General features: G+C 40.9%; 1 protein-coding gene across 2 annotated transcripts in view; it reads left to right on the forward strand.

Annotated features, from left to right (window-relative positions):
• The window catches only part of pcdh1b (protocadherin 1b), a 253,378-nt gene that overhangs the window by 203,784 nt on the left and 41,214 nt on the right, over nucleotides 1-8,380 (forward strand). The gene's annotated exons all lie outside the window — the stretch shown is intronic.

An 8,380-nucleotide genomic window follows, 5' to 3' on the forward strand; every position in this document is an offset into this window, starting at 1 on the left:
CACACCCAACATTCTCGCCAAAAACAGCCGGTTGACATGCCGGTTGACCAGGTCCATGAGCTTCATAGCATGTGCTTGTGTGCAGATGTCTTACCTTGTTGACTATCCTGATCGCTATTTTTTGTAGTGCACATAATGTACTTAAATACATAAGTTACTTTTGTTACCCCAAATGTCTACACAATCATTCAGATAATGGTAGTGCAAGTGAGCAATATAACATTGGTTATACTTGGTTCTTACATAGCTTATGGTTTCCAGCAGATTTTGTGGTTCAGTATTACACCCAGAACGTTTTTTTCAATATCTATCATCAAATACTTGTGTGTCTATTTTACGTTTTCCAAAGAACATACGTTTTTTTCAAATGTAATGACAATTTGTTTATGTCAAACCATGAAACCAAAGTTTTACTTTACTCATTCCTGTAGTGGTGACCGCCAAAAGCTGCTGAAGATTTCCCCCAGAACAAAACACATTAGTGTAATCTGAAAATAACTAACTAATTTCAACGTATTTGATACACTACATATCAAGGCTGCAGGTTCCAGGGGTGAGGGACATCTTGGGAACTGTGTAGTTTTGCCTGCTGTATCCTGTGTCACCTCAGAGAGAAATAACCCTGGAGTCCTCTGTGCAGCACCAGATCACAATATGGCCAACTCCCCGGGAGTGCCCTGAACAACTCAGGGGAAGCAGGAGAGAGTGACTGATTGACTGGCTGAAAGGCTGGCAGAGTGTGATTGAGAAAGACAAAGGGGTGAAAGGCAATGTTGAGAAGGAAAGAAGCTCAAAGTGGTTTGACAAAAAAAAAGGAGGCAGAGAGAGAGAGAGAGAGAGAGCAGAAAGCAATAGTACATTAGGATGGGGGTGACTTTGAAAAATGAGAAAGAGAGCGGGATGGTAGTGCAGGAGTTTCACTCAAAAAAATACAGAGGGTAGATTGAAACTATACTTTCTTGAATGCTCTTGGAGAGAGATTGGACTGAACTCATGAGAAAAAAAAGAATAGCAAAAGATAGTACATATTCTTTTTTCTCTCCCTCTCTGTTCACAGAGCCATTTACTGCCGTTTAATTCCCCCAGATGAAGTCTCCTTTTCTAACATTTCACAGGTGCACCATGCACACCATATTACTGAGTTGGTTCTTAAGAATATCCTTTTAAAAGCCTGTAGTGAGTCATTAAAAAGTGAAAAGAGAAAAGTGCGTCATTAAAAAGTAAACTAAATAAAACAAAATATATATATTTATTCTCCTTTTACTTTTTAATGACGAACCTAAGCAACTCTAAACCAACCAAAAAACAACAACAGTTTAAGCCATGTTGCCAATAGCACATAAAAACAGATCAAATACAGAAAAAGGAAAACAAATTGAAATCACGTTTGTTTGTTTATCAGAAGTGAGGTAACTTTCATCCTATCTACTTTTACATGAAGCAGAGTGTGGGCATCTGTTAAAGAGGTGGTGCCATGGTTTTGCACTTTTTCAGTTTCTCATGTGTCTATGAGGTTGATAGAACTTCATTAAGCCCCCTGGTGGTGTTTTATGGTGTTTTATGTCTTCTCTGACTATTTTGAGTTTCTACCTGGAGGCTGAAACCTTGAGGGTCAAACGTGCCAATAGAAAAACAGCCCTTTAGTGACATAGTAAAAATATACCCTCCCCCTCATTATCATAACACAACAGGTGTGGGCATGAGGAGGAGGAGGGACTAGGACAGGTGCTAAGGTGGTGGAGGAGGTGCTAAGGTGAGAACCAGGTATACTTAATGAACTGGAGGCGTGTCCACATAAAAACATAATTTTAACCATTTCTGTACACTTTTTGGAAAAAGATCTTCCTCCTAGTATAACCATAATACCTGATGATTATGTTTTGGGGGGGGTCACTGAAAATCACGGCACCCCGTCTTTAATGAACTGGAGGCGTGTCCACATAAAAACATAATTTTAACAATTTCTGTACACTTTTTTGAAAAAAATCTTCCTCTAAGTATAACCATAACACCTGATGATTATGTTTTAGGGGGGGAACAAATCACTGAAAATCATGGCACCCCGTCTTTAAGGCAAGTTTTCAAAGTGGAGGCCACCATGGGCCACCACAAAAACAAAAAAGAAATCTGAAAAGATTGTTGGCATACCTATTTTGGGTACGTCATTATTGTACATTTTATTTTTTATACATTTTCAAGAAAAAAAACGTTGAAACTTAATAAGCACATCTACTGTATGTTGCGGCACAACGCGTTGTGAGCTTGTGAATCAGCTATTTTCCTTCTTATTTGAAAGTTGTTTCACTTTCATTTGGGGGTCCTTGGCATTGAACCGTTTGGGAATCCCTGTGTTAAGATGCATACTATCATACTATATCCTCTCAGAGATATAAAATACCAGCCTGGTTCCACCAACTATTGAACAGCCCCAAACATAAGATTATGAAAATACCTTGCCAGGCTGGGTTGGTTACCCTATAGGTTTATAGGTTGGCCATTCAAATTTGGAGGTCAATCAGAATGGAATATGAAAAATCTGACTTGTGCATGTTGATCACATGCCAGAGATAATATGTACCGATTTGAGTGACCTATGGGCAAAATCTGTAGGAATAGCAGCAAAAAGTGTGTTTTGAAAAAAAGGTTTTTATTTATGAACAAACATAAAAAGATGAAATATAGAGTCTGCCCGACAGCGGCGACATGAGACTGATGTGTGCTATTCAATAGATAACAGTCTTGTCAAACTTGGTGCTGGTTCCCACTCTGTGCTAAGACAAAACAGAGTCTATTTATATGACAAATTCCTCTTTGTTGCATTAGTGAACACATTGACAGGCTTATTGCAAATACTGTACATGCAAACATGAATGGCCATGGGATTGTGGGCGGAACAATAACCATTAACCAACACGTCACATACAGAACTTCACTTCTTACCGCAGTCATCACTGAGCTGTGTGTGTGTGTGTGTGTGTGTGTGTGTGTGTGTGTGTGTGTGTGTGTGTGTGTGAGAGTGTCGCTTTGGACACACCAAAAAAACAACTGCATGGCGCTTTATTGCGCATGACGGTTTTTGCCAAACCTGGCCACAACGGGACGTCTGGTCCAAACCACCATTTCAAGCACCTACGTGCGTGTGTGTGAGAAAGAGAGTCGACATAGAGAGAGAGAATTGAATTGGGGGGGGGGAGTGACTATTACTCCCCCATGTCTGTGTTGTGCGTTCCTAACATGGTGTTTGAGTGTGTGTGTCTGCCCCCCTCACATTTTTCAATTGCAGACAATCCCAGAAAATATGGGTATGATCTCATATCTGCTTGCAATAATAATAATAAAACGTGTTATTATTATTATCATTATATTAATCAGTAGTAGTAGTATTAGTATTAGTCCTGGACCTCATATTCAATACGTACCACTGGACTAAACAAATCAAAAACTGCAAAGCGACAACCTTCATATAAACAATGTAACAAAACACTACTACATGAAAAATAAGACACAGTAGTGGGAAGACATGTCGCACGGGGGAACACATGTGGAACTTTTATTATCACACTATCACAGTGGAAGGTAGCCGCAAGCAACTCTTAGATGCTATTTCTAATATCTGGCATCTAGAGTTGCAATACCGACCCTTGACAGCCCATACCTCCAAACAGAAAAGTCTGATGTGGTTGTATTAAACCTCGTTAACTCACCAACATTGCAGCTGTATGGAAAGCTTGGATTATCCTCTTTGTCTCTGCCAAGTTTTAGTTTCATAAAAATACAAAATAGACATGTTATGAGCTACTTTCTCTCAATAAGTTCCGTGCAGTTAAGTGTTCGAGTTTGAAAGCTCTCATTGTAAATCACTCAACGGTCCTGTTTCGAAATTGCATAATGCAGAAGGCAGCAGACGTTGCGTTATTGAAAACGAGCAATTCCAAACTCCAACACTACACTCAACATAATCACCTGCACAGAATGTATTGACAGAAAGTAGCTCATAACATTTCTATTGTGGATTTTTATAAAACAAAAACTTGGGAGATACAAAGAGGATAATCCAAGCTTTCCATACAGCTGCAATGTTGGTGAGTTTAACGTTGTTTAATACAATCAGATCAGACTTTTCTGTTTGGATGTATGGGCTGTCAACTCTTAGATGCCAGATATTAAAAATAGCATCTAAGAGTTGCTTGCGGCTAAGTTGAAGGCAGAGAAGGCAGCAAGCCAATTCACTTGATTATTTTGCACAGAAAATTCTTCTCATGCGTACTGCCAGGCACATGAAAAATGTGAGAGAAGCCCAACTTTTCCCTTTGTTGTCTTATGGAACTGCTGGAAATGCATTGTTTGGAAAATAAGATGAAGATTAGATGGGATATAGATTAACTAGCCTCTCCGAGCAAACCAGACTCAGGGACTGCGGTGATTCCTCCCCTTTGTCTCCTCCACTAGTAAACTAGCCTTTCAGCGGTAAATCCAGATTATGGAAATGCTTCGGCTAGATGGAGCCTAATGTGTTTTCAGAAAGCCAATCTAGATGCTTCCTCCACAAGCGTTTTGTTGTTCCGTCCTGATGTTGTTGTGATGGTTGTTGCTGTTGTTATTCTGGTGACCGGTGTTGTGTACAGTACATTCTGGCACTTACTCTGCAGTCCCAGAGTGCCTGCTGAGTCCCTCATTATTCTGTCCACTGATAGCCCTGGACCGCTGCCACAGGGCCAATCGTCCAGCCCAGCAGGGAGAGCCAAACCAGTTTGTGTTGTAACATCAATTCTTGTGTCCATGTAGTAGAAGTAGTAGAAGAAGTAGTAGCAGTAATGATAATAATAATAATAATGCTTTTGTTTAGAATAGCCACCCAAGGACACTTTACAGTTATAAGTAAAATATGATCAATATAGTCTAACCTTGTTATGTATAAGGTCTGAAAAATCCCCTCCTTAACTTCTCTGTCAATGATTATTACTATGTCGTTCTGTCATCTGTCTGCATTATCATTCATTGTTGTTATTGCACACTTTTACTTACAATAGTGAATATGTGAGTCTTGTGAAAGCATCAATTAAGTATTAAACTCTTCCCTGAAAATCTCATAGTCTAGACAGACACCTTCATCCAAACGCCTCAGATTTGTAATTTATCAGTGTTGCCTCGTGTGTGACCAAGCACAAAATAGGTTTATCACAAGTAATAGCCGATGTAATACCAGCACGGAGAGAGCATCATTTTAGAAACTGCCTCAGGAGTCTTTTTTTTCCCTTTTCTCACCAAAGCCCTATCAAACCCGATTTCTGCATCAGATAACCCAGACGAGATTGATTTCCATCTTTGAAAAACATCTACATTCTGCTACTCTTCCAAAAGAGCAGAGACTACACAACAAAATCAGATTTTTAAATTTTTTATCTATTCATGCTGCTTCCAAAGTTACTTCGTCTCCATAGACTGTTGAATTTGAAGGATGCTTCGTGGGGGCTATATTTCAAACAGCACAACGAGGTCAGGAAAAACGAGGTATCTTTGCTTTTTTTTAACTCATGTATTAGCTCAACATATAGGAAACTTTAAGTATAGGACAGTATACTAAAAGAGTGCAAAGGTATTCATTTGTTTAGTGTGGAATTTGTGGACTTTGTTTATAAGATGGTATAGTATGGTATCCAAATGGTTAAAGAGCTGATTCTGTAACCAGACTGTAAAAGAAAGTGCTATTTAGCAACTCAGACCTCTCTGGTGAGAGATCATGGAGAAATGTTAAGAAAAGAATAAATACATGTACTTACACAGTCACACTATATAGAAGTGCCAGGAGATACCTTAAAGGCGGTGTAAGTGATATTTGTGTTGTTAAAGTAATTGTTAAATTGCTCTATATTCCGATAGCAATCATTGTGATGCTATGAACACTATGAGTGTTTGTTCAGCAACATGGGTCTCGCTGTCTCTCCAGCTTTTCAGTAAACTCAAACAGGATACAGGATAAACAAGAGCAGTAGGAAGTCATGAAACAAAACAATGAGCAGACAAAATTGGAACTGGAACACTATAAAAATGTAAGCTGATAAAAGATCTTTGTGTGGTTCTCTCTCCTGATTGGATAAAACTAGAAAAAAGCACCCTTCTGGCTTTTGGCCCCTTCCTACGTGAACCCCCCAAACCGCAATCTGTCAACAACGTACCATGTGCTGTTTTGAAGAAAGGTTGGCTGTAAATAATCCACCTCCTGCCGTCCCTCTTTTTGTTGCACACCGGCACCACGGTCAGAAAATGAACAACATTGTCTTGTCTGTGTCATTACACATACATTTATGCTAGAACAAACACAACCAGATGGCAATTAATTAATGGAGAAAAATAGTACACACTTGCACACGCCAGAAATGACGAAATGTCCGAGACAAATTATGTGAAAGCAAGTCGGACATTGATGAAAATAAACAGCACCGATGTGTACAATTCCAGAGCAATTGAGATAGAAGACCTTCATCAACGAGAGGTCAGAAAGGCTACATTTGTGGGCCCGATGGAGTGAATGAAGATGGCACAACTCTTTCTATCTCAATGCTGCGTACAATGTACAACGCTGCAGCGAGCCGTGTTATCGATAGGCAGGAGTGGGCAGGGTGTGGCCGCCGATCGTTGTTGTGGACAAAATATGGGTAAAAAATTGAATATTATTGTTATAATAATGTCAAATTTCTGTGTGCTGGGAGAAGCAGCATGAACAAACACACAAAATCCACCCTTATCTAATTGTAATATACTGTAACATTGATATCCTGACCTGAAAATGCATTTTCTGTTTACTGAGCTGGAGAGATGGGGAGACCCCTTTTACTGAAGAAAATAAACCGTGAAAAAAAGAAAAATAACTATTGATTACTATTGAAATAGAGCTTTAATTGTGAAGAAAAATAATACAATAACATTTTCTCTAACAAAAACGTATCACTTACACTTTAAAGAAATGATTTGAATTTGATTGCCATTATTACTTGAGCTAAGGCTGGTCCCTCACTGTATTCATATTTCAGTATCCAGTATGGGGTAAGCTCATCGCCTCCTGCAACAGACACGAAAACAATATTTCCTCAGACCTTTCCCATGGTGCGCTTCCCTAAACACTATACGATGCTCCAAGGTGCGTCACGTGCGTGCCCACCTACACGGCTCACGTCCCCGGGCTTTTGTGTCAGTGCAGTGACCCACTTGCAAAGATAACATCTGGAAAAAGGTGGTGGCTTCGAAAAGAGGAGCAGGAGGAGAGGGAGAGAGAAAGAGAGAGAGGGAGAGAGAGAGGTCACAGGGAAGTGCACGTTGATGTCTTACAAATACACCCGGCGGGGGGGTAACCTCTGGATCAGCAGATAGCGTGTAGTAGGTGCTAAGCAGGGGATGGTGTCTGACCGTGTGTCTCACTCTGTCCAGATGCTACAGTGGGGGGAGAGGAGGACGTATAAGAGATGGTAGGAGAGGAGGAGAGGGAGTGGAGGCTGAGGGAAGTGGCTGGCCTTCTTGCTGGAGCAGCTGTTGGCATGTCAGAGGTGAGGCCCAGGGATTAGAGCGAGGGCTCATCTCCCTGTGATTAGAAATAGGAAAACAGATTGAACGCGGCCTTCAGTGGGCCCCCGTGGATCTGTCCTGCCGTATATTTAAAAAAAGCCACCTCCGGGCTGAGTGTGTGTGTGTGCATGTGCGTGTGTCTATCCGTGTCAAATGGCCTACTTATCATCAGTGTTAGATAGTGACATGTCTCAAACACATCTGTGCTCGGTCAGAGACATAATCCCAAGGGCAAGGAAGAACTCATATAACAACCAACCACTTCTGCAACAACCAACCACTTCTGCAACCCATTCTAGATTAAGAAAATTGTAATATTAATCAATCTGAGAAAAGCTAGTATAATGACATACAAAACGTGAAGGTGATTACTGATTAGCCCTCACTACAGTCACACACAAACACACATGCACACACATGCACATGCAAACGCGCATGCACACACACATGCGCGCGTGCGCAACACACGCGTGCACACACACACACACACACACACACGCGCACACACACACACACACACACACACACACATGCACACACACACACACACACACGCACACACACACACACACGCACACACACATACATGCGCACACGCACACACCCTCCATGCCAAGTTGTAATGTTGTCACACTTGAGCACAGGTTCACTGCCCTATTATTACATTAAGCACCAAAGTCTTGGCTCTTGCCAAGTGTAGTGAGCAGGATCAACAATTCACAGAAAGACTGAGTGGGAGGTCTTTAGTCTTCTCTGAGTGTTCAAATGGTTTCAGAGTAGAGCTCCACAAAGCCAATCACTTCCCAGGCCTGTGTAAGTG

This window comes from Gymnoscopelus microlampas, assembly GCF_963454915.1.
Source record: "Gymnoscopelus microlampas genome assembly, chromosome: 18".
Taxonomy (NCBI): Eukaryota; Metazoa; Chordata; class Actinopteri; order Myctophiformes; family Myctophidae; genus Gymnoscopelus; species Gymnoscopelus microlampas.